The sequence below is a fragment of the Triturus cristatus genome, chromosome 1_2 (genome assembly GCF_964204655.1).
Source record: "Triturus cristatus chromosome 1_2, aTriCri1.1, whole genome shotgun sequence".
Lineage (NCBI taxonomy): Eukaryota > Metazoa > Chordata > Amphibia > Caudata > Salamandridae > Triturus > Triturus cristatus.
The window spans coordinates 1,000,911,054-1,000,926,623 of NC_140580.1; the positions used below are offsets into that span (position 1 = coordinate 1,000,911,054).

General features: G+C 45.6%; 1 long non-coding RNA gene across 1 annotated transcript; it reads left to right on the forward strand.

Moving 5' to 3' along the window:
• The first annotated feature begins 379 nt into the window (after positions 1–379).
• Positions 380–4,464, forward strand: LOC146868572 (uncharacterized). The gene is made up of 3 exons (XR_014966282.1): positions 380–471; positions 1,919–2,035; positions 4,350–4,464. It is a non-coding gene; the product is annotated as an uncharacterized LOC146868572 (long non-coding RNA).
• The last annotated feature ends 11,106 nt before the right edge of the window (positions 4,465–15,570 follow it).

The following is a 15,570-nucleotide window of genomic DNA, read 5'->3' on the forward strand; positions in this document are numbered from 1 at the left end:
GTAGTCATGTTCATGTGTCCTCCATGATTGGACCATACACATTGTTGAGGAATACAGTGGAAATGCATACTTAATGTACAATTGGCATGCCTGGAATAGGTGGGCTAGGTTGGGTGGTACGTTGTACTACTACTTAGGCTTAGTTGTAACTTAGTTTTCTGGAATCAGAATGGAAGACTGGATTACTGTTGATAAATAGTAACTTAAGTAGTCGAACTGCGAATCCCCCGATATTACATGTTGACCAGATGAGATCGGTCAATGTAGTTATTGCAATTGTTGTTTACATAAGTGTTTTTTGACCGTTGTTGAAAAATATTGTATTTGTTTGACACCATCCATCAATGTTTGTCTCTTTCTTATATCTTTCCTGTCCATCAGCACCCAGGGGCAGACCGACAGGGACTGGGCAGTCGGCGGGACAGGAACACCACCAGGAGGACACCGCTGAGGGCTCCTCTGCTGGCCCCAGTAAGTCTTCTTGTTTTTAATAATATTTCTTATTCCATAACTTTTACTGCCCCATTTCTCCCGAACTATAGTGTGTTTCCAAATGCTATTTTTTTACCACCAATTATCCTTCGATCTGTACGGTTTCAAAAATCTTATCCCTGCCTCCGCTATGATGACTGAGTACTACTACATACTATCAGTCTGTCTGTACTGTAGTAGCTAGTCTTGCCCAGTTGGCCAGTGCCACTCTTTGTGAAAGGTTGTAATATAAAACTCATATTCACCAGTAGCTCGTACAATCCGTTGGGTCGTTGTCTTGTACTACTTTTACTCTTATTGATGTTGAGGCTTTGAAAATTCACAGCAACAGCCCTACCAGATTTCTTAATATTTTGATATGATACCCTATAGGACATACCACTGTTGTAGGGATCTTGCACATACATTTGCACCAGAAAATAGGATGTTGGTGATGGTAGGTTGGACCTTCCTTGCACACCTCAATCAGAAATTCCGCACCCACCACAATTCCACTGCTTGACTATAGTACTGTCTTGTCATACCTATTAGGTCTCGGAACCCTCCCCCCAAGATACCCAACAAGTAGACAACCCAGAACATAACACACCCAACCTCTGTCGTGGAAGCAATTCACATGCACACCCTTACTTTAATTTGCTCACTCGTGTAACTTAGTCCACTCCACACCAAATACCACGAAGTCTATGTAAGTTTAAAATGTTTATTTCAATTTGAGAAGGTCTGTACACTGTTTTCTTAGCAGCACCAACCGGCAAATCAATAACATTAAAACAATATACATTGTTACACTTATACAGTTGGGAATTAAATCATGATAACTGAACAGTGGTGGAAGGCAGCACCACCATCCCATAGCAATTTAGTTTATATACATTTATAAATGAAGATGTGAGTGAAGGGACCCCTCACCTCAGAAGAACCTAGTACTGGTAGTTGGTGCATCGTTCAGAAGCTCTGGTTCGTAGAAGGGAATCTTGCGTCTGTAATGCGAAAAAAGAAATGGTGTGCGTTAGTATATTGCAACTTGCAAGCATTTCTCAGCCGTGCCAAAAAGTGTAGCATCTATGGATAAACAATATGGACTAACAGTAACAGTAGTACACCAGTTCTTCCTAAAAAAGTGGCTTGTTAATGTTTGTTGACCGCTTGTACGCAGCGCGTAGACTAGACAGTAGCAGTGTGAGGCAGGTCATGTGGGCTCAAAGGTGTCTTAAGAAGCTGCAAGGTAAAGGTAACGTCACATGTGCATGGCTAGGGCTAATCAAGCAAAGGCTACAATGATCATATAACTATTAGTGTCTACTCTACTACTACCTGATTTGTACTAGTGATGTATGTTAGTATTAACTAATTTTTCTACCTTGCTACTGATTAATAGGGGGGAGGTGTATATGACGCCTAATAAATGTGTAATGTTTTCTAGGCGCACTACCGACCACCATTGCTGGGGCCAGCGAAGGCGACGCCGAGGGCGAGGATGCGGCAGTTGCAGATAGCAACGGAGCGGTAGGGGGAGTGGCAGCACCAGTGGCAGGCGGTGGTAAGTTAGATTCATAATCTTTAACTATTGTTGAACTTGACAGCACACTCACTGCAAGGGTGTACTGTATGTATATGTATACTGTACAGTTGTGACTTAGGGCCCCATTAGGATGGTGGGCGTATTGCCCCCGCCGGGCCGGCTGGAATTCACTGCCGTCACCACAGGGGCAAACCTCCCGCCATCCCTGTAGAAAATATTCAGACATGTCCAGGCGGAAAAGGGTTCAATATGGCGGTGGTGTCTCTCTCACCACACCGCCAGCCATATAATCTGCATTTTGGAATGCCTTTGCGTGGCGGCATTGCCGTCCGCCAAGGAAAGGCATGCACACATTGCAGAGTATGCTTGGGGGCCCCCATGGAGGGTACCTACCGATGCTATGGTACCCCCCCGACTTTCAAAGCAAAACGTGACAGGCTCCGTGCGGGGCCCGTCATGTTGTGCTTGGAAAAGCAGCACAACATTTTAGCATTGCTTTCAGCAAAGCCAACCAGAATTTAAATTTAAAAAAACAGGGTGCGCCCGCCACTGTGCCGGGCGCATCATCCTAATTAATTGTCCCCACGGGACACCCACCCTTTTTAGCAGTCGGATGGCGGGTGGACAAAGTCCGCCCGCTATCCGATGTCGAAAGTAAGTATGAGTTCTTGGGTAGGCCTGGGCGAAGCACTACGCTACGCTCGCGTAGTTTGCGAAGTTCGCGCTACTTCGCACTACGCAAACTGCACGTAGCACAGTGCGAACACGCGTAGCGTAGTGTTGCGCAGTGCTGCAGTCATTTTTTGCTTGCTCGCGGTCCTCAACGTCAAGTTGGCGATCGCGAGCAAGCAAAATGACATCCCGGCGAGACTTTTTCCTTGTTCGCGATCGCGAGCATGGAAAATAAACCTCCCGGCGAGATTCCCAACGCGAGGAGGTCAAGTTTCTCATTGCGAGGGGTCGCGTATGCTTGCGACCGCTCGCGATGAGAAACTACCAGTTCGCGTTGAGAAAGCTGCCGCTCGAGTAAAAATCTACTCGAGCAGCAGAAAACTACAGCTCGCACTGTGCAAGATGCCATTTTCAATGATTGCACAGTGCCGGTTGCTTGTCCGCACTGTGCAATCATTGAAAACAACATCTTGCACAGTGCAAACATGTTACTACGCAGTTCGCGAAGTGCTACGCGTAGCTCGCGTAGTGCGAACTTCACTTTGCGTAGCTTCGCGAAGTGCTACTTCGCGAACTACGCCCACCCTTATTCTTGGGGACGTTTGAAGAGTGAACTAGAAGACTAGAATTCCCTTTAATTGGTATAGGACTAGGACCCGGAGTATTGAGTAACCAATGGCCTCATCTATCTGATTTCAACTCCGCTTTGAAAGTTTTATGGAGAAGAGCACCTGGTGCACTGTTCAACTAAAAAGTGTAAGACAGGTGGAAGGAAGAAGGACGGGCGCCATTTAAAATGTTATGTACTACTGTGCTTTATTTTATAGTGCTACTCTACCATGCCACTATGGGGCATATGCATCAACATTAGCATTTGCGATTCCTTATTAGCGAAAAATAAGGAATCGCTAATAAGGAATAGCAAAAGGCTATGCATGTAGGAATCGCTATTCAAATAGCGATTCCTTAACATTCCTTATTACCGAATCGGTAATACCGAATCGGTAATAAGGAATACCTACCCATTCATTCCTATGGGCTTGGAGGCCCATAGGAATGAATGTAAAGCCATTCTGTATTAGCGATTCGGTATTACCGAATCGCTAATAGCTGGAGCACTTTCAAGGGTGCCAGGGTGTCAAAAGGACACCCTGTTGCACCCCTGAAAATTATATGTGCACATATGTTGCACACACACATGCTCTAAGGGCATGTGTGTGCGCAACATGACACTTTGAAAAATGCACAAAAGTGCATTTTTCACAGTTTTTGCAAATTACCATGCAGTTCATCTTCATGGTAATTTGCTCCCCTTATTAGCGAAATCGCTAATTTTTTAACTTTGATGCATTGCATTTAAGGAATCTCACTTTGGGATTCCTTAAATGCAATCGCTATTTAAGGAATCGGTATTTAAGGAATCCCTATTTAAAGAATCGCTATTTAAGGATTCCTTAAATACCGATTTCTGCTTTTGGGTTGATGCATTGGGATTGGGTATTTTTTACTTAATACCGGGAGCTAATAAGGAATCGGTATTTTACCGACTGGATTTTGGCTTGATGCATAAGGGTGTATGTGTATAAATAATTACCTTGTACTACTGTTTTATTAAGACTATATTTTACAATTGTCTTGTTTTTTTCTTTTTGATACACAGCAACTCCGAAACTCAACCGGAAGGAGTTGGCCGCCAAGGCACGGCGCCGGAAGCTGGAGGCAATCCAGCATGAATACCGGCGGCTGGTGGTCCTAGCCGAGGAGGAGGAGGAGACTGCAGCAGCTATTGAAGCCTCCTCCAGTGCCCCGGGCCCCAGCCACCGCCCTCCAGCGGTACGGCGCCATCGCCTGGCGGCTGCCCGCCGCCTCCGTGTCATCTCCGGTGCCCCCCCCACTGTGGCTGCAACTGCCGCGGCCCTAGACGCCGCGTCGCCCATTTAGAGGACGAGATGCGCCAGATGCGTGTCCTCCTCCAGTCCCGCCCCACCAGTTAGTCCCTGTCACTGCCCCTTTTTTAATTCCTGTTCTTTACTCGTTTGGCGTTTGACTTTTTTCTACTGTGGACAGTGGTTGGGGTTAGGGGAGTGGGTGGGTCAGCTTTTGTGGGTTTAGTTTATTTGTTAGGGTAAATTAAATATATTTTTCTATGTTACATGCAATATTGTTAATGTTTTATAGGTGGGGTAACTGTTTTACATCACACTGTTTCCTTACTGGTGCATGGCCGCCCATAGCCTGTGTTTGATTTCAATAATTTGCTGACTGTATAAGACACAAACAGATAGATGCGACACACCTCACTCATTGACTGGTCCTTCTAGTACTTTCAGTCTGTCCTCTAGTCTATGCATTCTTTCAACATGTCCATTATTAATTCTGCCTCCCCCAAACTTCTCTCTTACCGGTGCTTGATGTTTATGTCCAACTGTGGCACAGCACTGGCTGCATGGTGAAGATGGTTTCCTTTTTCATACATGCCATGATTGGGGTGGTGGTGGTGGTAGTATAGTAGTAGTAGTATACACTGGCAGGGTGGCAGCATTTCCAAAAAAAGAAAAGGAGATAGTCAATTGCCTTTGAGAGACTGTTAGAGGAGTAGTTGAATGAAGTACATCACAGAATTTACCGAGCAACAATTATATGCTCAAATATTTGACAAAAAAACTGAATGGTGGTTATTATGAGGATAGCCTACTAGACAGAGTTACAAACTATAGTTTTGTCGACTCGAGTCACTTGACTATGCCAACAGTCTAACAGTTAGTGCTGTATATGAGGAATGACAACAAACAAATCCAATCAATGCCGGCAATTCATGCTGAGGTATATGTTCTTTTGTTAAATAAAATAACCTCTGAAATATCCTACTCATGGGTGGGCAAGCAGAAGAAGATCATCGCTCTGCATTGAAATTGAAGTAGTGTTGCTTTCACCACATCCGCCCCAGCAAGTGTGTGATTAAGTATTGGTGTACATTTAATTTAGTTACACCTCGACAATAAGTCACACAGCCAGGGGGAAGAGGGTTAGGGTTTGTTGAATGGATGGGAAGGGGGATTTTGGGTAAGGTTTGACATAGAAAAACAGTATGCATACATAGACAAACAAACAACAATCATTGAAGACTACCATACCATATCCATTCCATATGTTAAGGGAGAAAAAGGCAATGCATGCATGATGATGAGACCCGGATTACATACACTTCTATTTCTTGTTCTGTTCCGGCCTTAATACTTTAACAGATAGCAAATAGAAATGTTAAATATTGGTAGTCAAAAATCGTAAACACATAGCAAACGTAATGATGATTGATAATAACAACTCCAAGAACACACAGTTGTAAAGATTGTATACAAGATATTAATCAAATTATTTAAAAGAAGTTAAAAGTGGATACTGTTACTGTCTTATCCTTGTCAAAAATGTGGACTGTTTTTTTGCATCTCGGCATTCCTCTTGCTCCTCTCGTCCATCAATCTTGGGTGTGTCGCCTCGCCACTCGCCACTGCCCGGCTGGAAAAAAAAGGTGATTGATTGGTAAGGTAATTAATATGCATTGTAATGTTTTACAAAGTTTTGGCCAAGGCCCGGCCTGTAATTTTAGATTGAAAACCAAAGGGGATATTGAGAAAGAAAGTGAAAACAAATGCACAAGTGATGGTGTAGTGCAACAAGAACACTTTCCGAGGTGGCATGTATGCATATGCATCATCTCTACTCTAGTCTGTTTCCAGCATTGACCTTCAACAGTAACAGGAGAGATCAGGCCCACAGTGCTTACCATTAGCACATCCTACGTTAACACTTTAGAGTCCTTTTTTTTTCTCTCAAAGAGTTGGACAAACGCAAAGCACATTATCCATTCCAAACATAGCATTTTACAGTTAAAGTTAGTAAAATCAATGCACTGCAGTCATCCCACCGCTACACTCTATTCAACTTCTACACAGACATTTGGGTCTGCTGTGGTTGTTGTTGACGTGTTTACCTTTAGGCTTTTCCGTTTTATGCCACTCCTGAAACATCCTCCTCCTGACTTCATCATCATCTCTGATACTTTTACTGACTGAAGATCGGCCTGCAGTATAAGTATAATTTTTATGACACAACCAGAGTAGAAATATAAATATTACTGACTTGTTGAGTCATTCTTTATTGTGTACAGAAAGATAGATTACTACTAGTACACTTTGACATCACTTTGTGCATAACAAACAAACAACGCAAACACAAAGACCAATAGCTCAGAGTCAGGTGTCCAATGCATGCCATTAATTGTCATCATTCATTACCTGTTCCTTCTCATCTTAAGTTAACGGGCCGTCTCTTTCGCCATCATCATGATGGACGGTGCTGTTAAGTCACAGTCATTTGCATTGCGCAGATTGAGTGAGTCCCCTTCCTGTATTGAATTAAAAGCAATGTATCACCAAGATGCAGGAGAAGTACACATTTCTTGTTTGCAAGAAGGGGAAAATTAGTGTGTTCTGTAGAATGTTGATTAGTGGCAGTGCACAATTACATCAATTCATGCGCAACACACACAACAAAATCTACATCATTCAGTCTGCGATTCTGCGGCCAATGCATGGCATCAATCATTACCTGTTGCATCTCATCTCGTTAACGCTGCAGGCCGTCTCTTTCGCCATCATCATGATGGACGGTGCTGTTAAGTCACAGTCATTTGCATTGCGCAGATTGAGTGAGTCCCCTTCCTGTATTGAATTAAAAGCAATGTATCACCAAGATGCAGGAGAAGTACACATTTCTTGTTTGCAAGAAGGGGAAAATTAGTGTGTTCTGTAGAATGTTGATTAGTGGCAGTGCACAATTACATCAATTCATGCGCAACACACACAACAAAAGCTACATCATTCAGTCTGCGATTCTGCGGCCAATGCATGGCATCAATCATTACCTGTTGCATCTCATCTCGTTAACGCTGCAGGCCGTCTCTTTCGCCATCATCATGATGGACGGTGCTGTTAAGTCACAGTCATTTGCATTGCGCAGATTGAGTGAGTCCCCTTCCTGTATTGAATTAAAAGCAATGTATCACCAAGATGCAGGAGAAGTACACATTTCTTGTTTGCAAGAAGGGGAAAATTAGTGTGTTCTGTAGAATGTTGATTAGTGGCAGTGCACAATTACATCAATTCATGCGCAACACACACAACAAAATCTACATCATTCAGTCTGCGATTCTGCGGCCAATGCATGGCATCAATCATTACCTGTTGCATCTTATTTTCAGTTAATGGCCAGTCTCTCTCGGCTCTGAAGGAGGATAGCTATAGAAGTCATCAGATTCATGGTCCACTTATTGGCAGGACGAGGAAAGTTTGAATTTGTTGTTACCATCATCCAATCATCATTCATGAGGGAAATGGAATTGAGCAGGAGATGCAGTATGATCGAGCAGAGGAGCTGGATTCTGAGGACTGTAGTGTCAAATGGCAGACACCTGAAACTTGTATCTTAAATTAGAAGAGTAGAAGACGGTGATAATGCATTTGTTGCGATTCACAAGTTTATAACCGGAACGACAGACACAAACAAAGGGGGAAAAAAGGGAGGAAGACAGTAAGTGCAAGCCTAATTGTCAGGGAAGTATAGCTCATCATCAAACTCTGGGGGATCTTCCAGTAGTAGGTAATCATCTGACACAATACTTCCGTCACCTGAGCCGCTGTCCTCATCTTCCTCTGTTGATTCATGCATTGTGTAATTCGGTGGTATGAAGTGCTGATTCATTTTGATCATTGTTAACCTCTCCACGTTTTTTGGAGATAGACTGGTCCTTCTCAAGGTTACAATGGAACCAGCAGCACTGAAAACACGTTCGGAAGAGACACTTGCGACAGGGCAAGCCAGATAGCTTATCACCAGCCAGCTGAGCTGTGGCCATTCAGACCTTTTCCTATATCAATACTGCACTGGGTTTTGATCAACGTACACCTCTGTTGGGTCGTCCAGATAGGCCTGGACCATCCGGTCAATGTTCAGGGTTGCTGCTGGTAAGCTTTTGTGCTGTTTTTTCTGTGCATCAGCACTGTGCTTACAATAGCCCATCTTTACATACCAATCTGATAATGATTGTACTCGGCCTAATGATCCAGTTATTGTTTCTGTAGTCGATGGTGATGGTGAGTGTTGCGATTGTGAGCCAACCGCACTGCCCTCAGCCGACGAAGTTGCACTTGATTCTGCATGGCCTGCTTCAGTATCAGTACTTGTTGGGGGTTGATGTGGCGGGCTTTTAATTAGCAGCCCTTCGTTTTCAAACTTGATGGCTGCTTCAGCTATACAACTTTTGTAGCGGGCAACATCATTGTCGGAAAAAGAAAGGAATAGTCCTAATTTTGCACGTGGATCCAGAATTGTGGCACAAATGTAATGTTCTTGTGACAACATTTTATTTTGTATCCTTACATTTTCTGATAAGCGCCTGGATAAGCTCTCCACCAAGTCATGGGCTTGCCTTCTGTCCTCTACACCTTTGTAGGATTCAGACACATTATTCAGCTCATGCTCTAGCATTTGCAACAATGGGATAGCTTGGCCCATTGTACAGTCCTCCTTGCTGACTTCACGTGTGAAGACCTCAAAAGGAGACAGCATCTCAGTCAGGCATTTAATTAGGGTCCATTGCTCCCTCTGAAGGGTCATGCCTTTAACACTAGCATCACTGCTTTTGTACCAGACATATTCATTGAGTGACCTGTGCTGTTCGTACAGACGATCAAGCATGTAATACGTTGAGTTCCAACGTGTTGCCACCTCCTGGATGAGTGCCTTTACTGGCATCCTAAAGTCACGTTGGATGATCCTCAGCTGCTTCCGAGCTTTAAAAGAATGGCTGAAATGAGTGCATATTCTTCGGCAGATGGCCAGTAAATTGCTTACTATGGGTTCTTTTTTCAGAAAGTCTTGCACTATAATGTTTATGCAGTGTGCCAAACACGGAACCCTGAAATAGGAACCAAGTTCCATGGCCTTCAGTACATTACTGCCATTGTCTGTGGCAACAAAGCCAATACCAAGCCCTCTGGGCCGCAGCCATTCCAAAACCTTGGTGCGAAACTCTTCTAAAATGTTTTCAGCCGTATGAGATTTCTCCATGGCGAACATGGCTACAGTTGCATGTTTCCGAGTACCTTCAAAAATCGCAGCTGTGTCAACAACACCTCGTGCAGATAGTTGATCTCTAACCCCCACAAAAGAGATCCAGTGTGCAGTGATGCACATGTAATCTGTGGCTTGGCAACTGCTCCACATGTCTGTTGTCAGGTGGATATTGTGCACAGCACTCTGCCGCAAACCTTGACCAACCAATCCCAGCACATCATGATGTAGTGCCGGAACAGCAATTCTTGCGAAATAGGACCGGCTGGGAACTTTCCATTTCGGGCAGATGGCAGACACAAATTCAAGGAAACCCACCCCTTCCACAAATGAAAAAGGAAGAAGGTCCAGCGCTAACATTTTAGCCCGCTTCGCATTGTACAATCGTGCCGTTGGGTGGTTGCGTTGGAACTGCCCCTCCAACCTAAACATGCTGTCAATGGTAGGCTGGCTTACTTTCCTTAGTGGTGCTGTTTTCATTAACCCACTAAGGCTCAACGACACAGATTGTCTCATTGAGGTACTCGCCGGTCGCCTTGATGTCTCACCCACACTCTGAGTATGGCTCTTACTGCGGTGCCACTCTGATGTTACTGAGGAGGATGTGGGCGTTACCACTGCAGTGACTGCACTACTGGAGACAGGGCTAGAAATGTCTCCCTGTTCTTCACCTGCCACCACAATAATATCGCTCCCTGATTGCTGACCAACTTCAATGGGTTTAGTTTTTCTACTTTCTTTTAACTTAAGTAGGTGATCCTCCCACACGATATTGTGGTGTATTCTGAGATGACTTGCTTGTCCTCCAGTACCATAGTTTGTACCAAGCTTACCACGCCGAACACCTTGCCGACAAATTGAGCATATAGCAACGTTCTCCTCCTTGGCGCTAACAGAAAAAAAGTCCCAAACTGGGGAGGAAAACTTTCTGGCACTGCTGGATGTGCCACTTTCAACACCAGATGAACTTGAGGGGGTGCTTGAAAATATGTGACCCTGTCCACCTACACTGGGACTTTTACTACCACTTCCTACTGAGATGGTTGAGCTGGATGTAGGTCCCTGCCGGGCCTTGGAAAATATGGCAGCTGGAGGTAGTGGTGGTGTAAACCGTGTTGGTGAGATCCGTGCTACATCCCGCTCAGTACCAGCCTTTCTGGATAGGGTGAGAATGTCGGTCTCCAATCCCTTTGGGGCGGGAGTAATGTGCGTGATGACTGGCTCGTCTTGATCAACATCATCACCCCCCTCTTCTACATCTACCTCCATAACTATAAGTTTTTCTGGGACCTTCCTTTTCAGAAGCAATGTCTTGTGGCGTACTTCACTCTCAGACCGAGCTGGTGGGACCCAAGTGTCATCACGATCATCAGAAGCGGGGCTTGAAGAAGAAGATGATGGACTAAGCCTCCTTTTCCTTGCTGGTGGTCTGGAAGACAATTGATCTTCTGAAACAGTGGTTTGACATCGCTCCACTTTGTCTGCAGGAAGCTCGATTTCCTGAAATGCCCCTACGTCAGGAGCAACAACTACTATGGTGGGATGTTGCGGCGGCTGCTGCTGTTCTGGTTGCGGCGGCTGCTGCTGTTCTGGTTGCGGCGGCTGCTGCTGTTCTGGTTGCGGCGGCTGCTGCTGTTCTGGTTGCGGCGGCTGCTGCTGTTCTGGTTGCGGCGGCTTGACACTGATCTGCTGAGTTTGCACCTGCGTTGAACTTGATTGTGTACTACTTTGCGGTAATGACATTTCTTCAACATCGCTGCTCGTTAGTAGACTGGCTACCTCTGCGACACTAAAGCCCTTGGGCCTAGGTTGGTGGGGTTGGACCGCTGTGCTGCTCCCAGCTTGGTTGCCGGACAACGCTTTGGTACCAAAAAAAACATTGGCCGTGAGGTTCCGTATGAGACGGACCGACACTTTTTGAGTGGTGACGAATATGGATGAGTTTGGTGTCTACGAACCGCAAATGACGAGTATAGTGGGTGTACGCAGTTTCGCTACGCAACCACGTATGGTTCGTCTCATTTTTGGGTTTGTTCATCCGAACCCTCGGGTTCCATTTTAAATACGACATCCATTTTGTTTCTTGCCCTCAAGTAGCCAGCGAACGGACGTTGCCCGCTTCGTGACCCTGGGACTCCCAAGCTTACATGAGGGATACGTGTTTCCTTGAGGGTGACTTTTACGATAAGGGAAAGGACACGGCGAAGGCAGATGGCCCCGCTCGGGACTCATCTTGCCGTGCTAGCCTATTGTTTCAGTCATGCATGCATTGGACACGAGGTCTTTGATCCTGTCATCAAGTTTCCTTTATTACTCCCGACACTCTTCTTTAACCTGTTGTGCATCCTTGTCCTTTCTTTGCATCTGTTCTTGTCCTCTCTCCTAATGTGTTTACGGTCAGAGTGGAATGTGTTTTATTGCGGGGTAGATATGTTTTTACAGTTGGGAACCGGCAATGCTGCTGTAATTATGTTCCGGCCTCCTGAAACATGAACGCGACTCTTTTGAAGTTTATTGTGGGAACTGAGTTGTAACTTTTGTTCGCCATACTGTGCAATGGCAAAAACGTGTATAAAAGGAGCGATCCACTTTTGCAATTTGAAGCAGTCTCAGAGAACCTACACGTTGTGTACTTCTTGTGATCTCTGTATCCCTGCAGTAAATAAACGCTGATCTCTGACGTCGCTGGAAGTGTCCCGTGTCTCTGTGTTTCGTACGCCAGAACAGGTAACCCACGAAGGTTTCAGGTGTTGTTCCCTGGCACCGCTGGGTCTTGGAATAACCCAGTCCTTCAGTTGGCGCCCAACGTGGGGCGACATCAGCGGTACCGGTCCAAAGCCCGACGATCGTGAGGAACTTCGTGTTAAATCTCCGAGGGAAGGTGCACCCCGCTTCATCGATCCAGTTGTCGAAATAAGTGGCCCGACGTCTTTTCCCGCGAAGATCCCCGCCTCCTGACGGCTGCGACGGACTGATGCCCTGCCTGTCGACCTGTTTTGGCGCCTGGCGTAGTCCTTTGTACGGCGAGACGATAGACGGGCCTTCCTGGTGACGCCATTGCTCTTTCAGTTAAGTATTTGTGGGTCGCTCCCAGTGTTCCTTTGTTGTTTGCATGGTTCCATAGCATTTGTGGTTCTTAGTTGTTGGGTTTTATTTGACAATTGCAATTGCCAAAACCGAGGGTCTCGCATTTTTGTGCGAGGACATCATAATTCGATAGCCCTTGAAGTTTGTAAACTCGGTTAGTGTGCATGATGCCTGGCCGTAGTACTTTGTTTGGGTTTCTTAAATGTTGCAGAATGGATTCCCGGCTGGAGGATTCATGTCCGATACCTCCGGTTGTAACTCCAATTTATGAGCTCTATAGTCGCCATGGTGTGGGTCCTATCGTATATAACGAATATTGGGTCCGTTATACTAAAAATGATGGTGTTCTTAGTTGGCCATCACATGGTAGTTTCGAAACTGCCGTTTTAGATAATTTGGAAGCTAAACTGTTTAAAAAGAAGGCTAGGCCAGCCATGTTTGATTCCTTCCGGTTATGGCGTAAAGAGGCCAAGCAGAAAGAAATCAAACAGAGTAAGAAGAATAAGAGAGAAGGTGTCATTACGGTGATGCAAAATGCTGAACAGTATCAGCGAGACAAAGATGAGAAAGAGCAGGAAGTTAGTGCTCGACTTCATCATATGGCGGTGGATAAGTGTTACCCGGTGTTACCGTATAATGCTGATAAGACGGGAGAAGAAGTGATAGAAGATTCGCTCCTATCTTATTTGTTGAAATCACCACCTCCCTATGCTCCAGATACTGTGGGTCCTATGATTCTTCCTATTCCTCAACCTGCTGTTTTGGCGGCTGCTGGTCAGCCCGTCGTTCCTCCCGCTCCCCCGAATCCTCTTGTGCCGCAAATTGTCAATCCTCCTTTACCGGCTTCTCTTCCTACTGCGCTTTTTCCAGCCCCTCCTCAGCATGTCGTTCCCGCTACTTCTGGTGCCGCGTCCACCTCTACTGTTTCCACTCCTACTGTTGTTGCTCCTGTGCCGTCTTCTTCTTCTCCTTCTGTTCGTAGCCATCTCCTGAATGCTGTTGCTACTCTTTATTCTCCGCTTTTTGGGCCAATACTTGGATCGACTCTTTCTGATGTTGCTCAGAGGCGTAGCCAGCTTCCTGATGGTAGGGAACGTGAATCCTTGGTAAAAATGGCACGTAAATGGATTCGTAATCCTGTTAAGTACACTTCGCGTATAGTGTTTGAAACATTTTCCCAGTTTAATGCGCCCACGCAACGATTCGTGTTTGAGGAAATGTGTAAATCGTTGAGGGAAGAATGGGATCATGATGTGAGCGACAATGTGGACGACAATGTACCGTCTGAGGTTTCTGAGCTTCAGCATCAATTTACAACTGGTGTGATTGTAGGTGATAAGGTTCGAGCTGCTTTAGAACGTCTGTTATCCTTTTGATGTACAGTGCAACCTCGAGCGTTGTTCAAAGACGAGACCGAAGAGTGGATGGCAAAACCTGGTCAATATCCTATGCGAGAAGTTCCCCCAGTGTGGATGCCAGGTGATCCTAATGCTAATCCTGCTGTCCCAGGACGTTTTCAGAGAGTGTGGATACACCTCTCTTGGAAGCGATCGGAAGTTTTGCAGGTGAAGCAAACTTTGCCCGATCCTCGTAAAAATCCTGCAGGTTATTATAAGGAGTTGTCCCAACTAGTGGATGCTACTGTTATGAATCTTGCTGATATCGACATGTTGTTTGGCAATGTAGTGCCTCAGCCGATTTGGGCGAAAATTCGTCACGAGAATCACGCGGCTGAGTTAGGCGGTGACTGGGCTGCTCTTACGGCGGCAGACGCCCAGCAAGTTGGTGGGGCTAAACCTGAACAGCTTATTGTTGATTTGCCCCAGAGGATTATTACTCTTATGAAAACGCTTATGCCAGCGATGCGCGTCAATTGGGACAAATTGTCCGCGTGTAAGCAAAAGAGGGATGAGAGTGTCTCCGATTTCTTTACGAGATTTGAGGAAGCATTTGTTGATCATAGTGGTCAGGACATGAGTTCGGAGGGTGGTCAGCGGTTGTTAGTTGATAAATTTGTATCGAACTTGTTGCCCGAACTCAGCAACAAGTTGAAGAATTCTGAGAGTTCGTGGGCTGTTTCTACCACTGCTCAAATATTGGCTACGGCCCAATATTATGAAAACAGAGAAAAGGAAGAAAGTGAACGTGCAGATAAGAAAACGAAGGATCTTAAAACTAAGGTCTTAGCAGCAAGCGTATCCTCCGCGCTCAAATTCCAATGACTCGCAACAGCCAAATCGCTCACAATCGCAGTTTCCCAGATCACAGGTGCGCAATGACTCTCCCGCACCTCGCTTTGTGTTGGGGTATAATCAATGTGCATATTGTCGAGGGGAGGGCCATTTGAAGTTTAATTGCCCAGTTCTACGTGATAGGAACAATGGTGTGTCGGCTCGAGGAGGTCGTAGTGGTCCTCAACAAGATTCACGTGGTAGAGGTCGCGGTGTTACTCAGACTCAGGCTGAGCATCTTGCGACTTCGTCAGACTCGCAGAATTGTTTCGATCGACGCGATCTCTCGTCTGGTAGATCTGCACAGTATCATGTGGACGACTAGTATGTCGAGCGTGATGTTGATACGGACGGTATCTACTAGGACGGCCATAGACAAAGGAAGGGAGAAGTATCAGTTCCGGTAGATCAGAGAGGGCCTTAAGTCGCAGT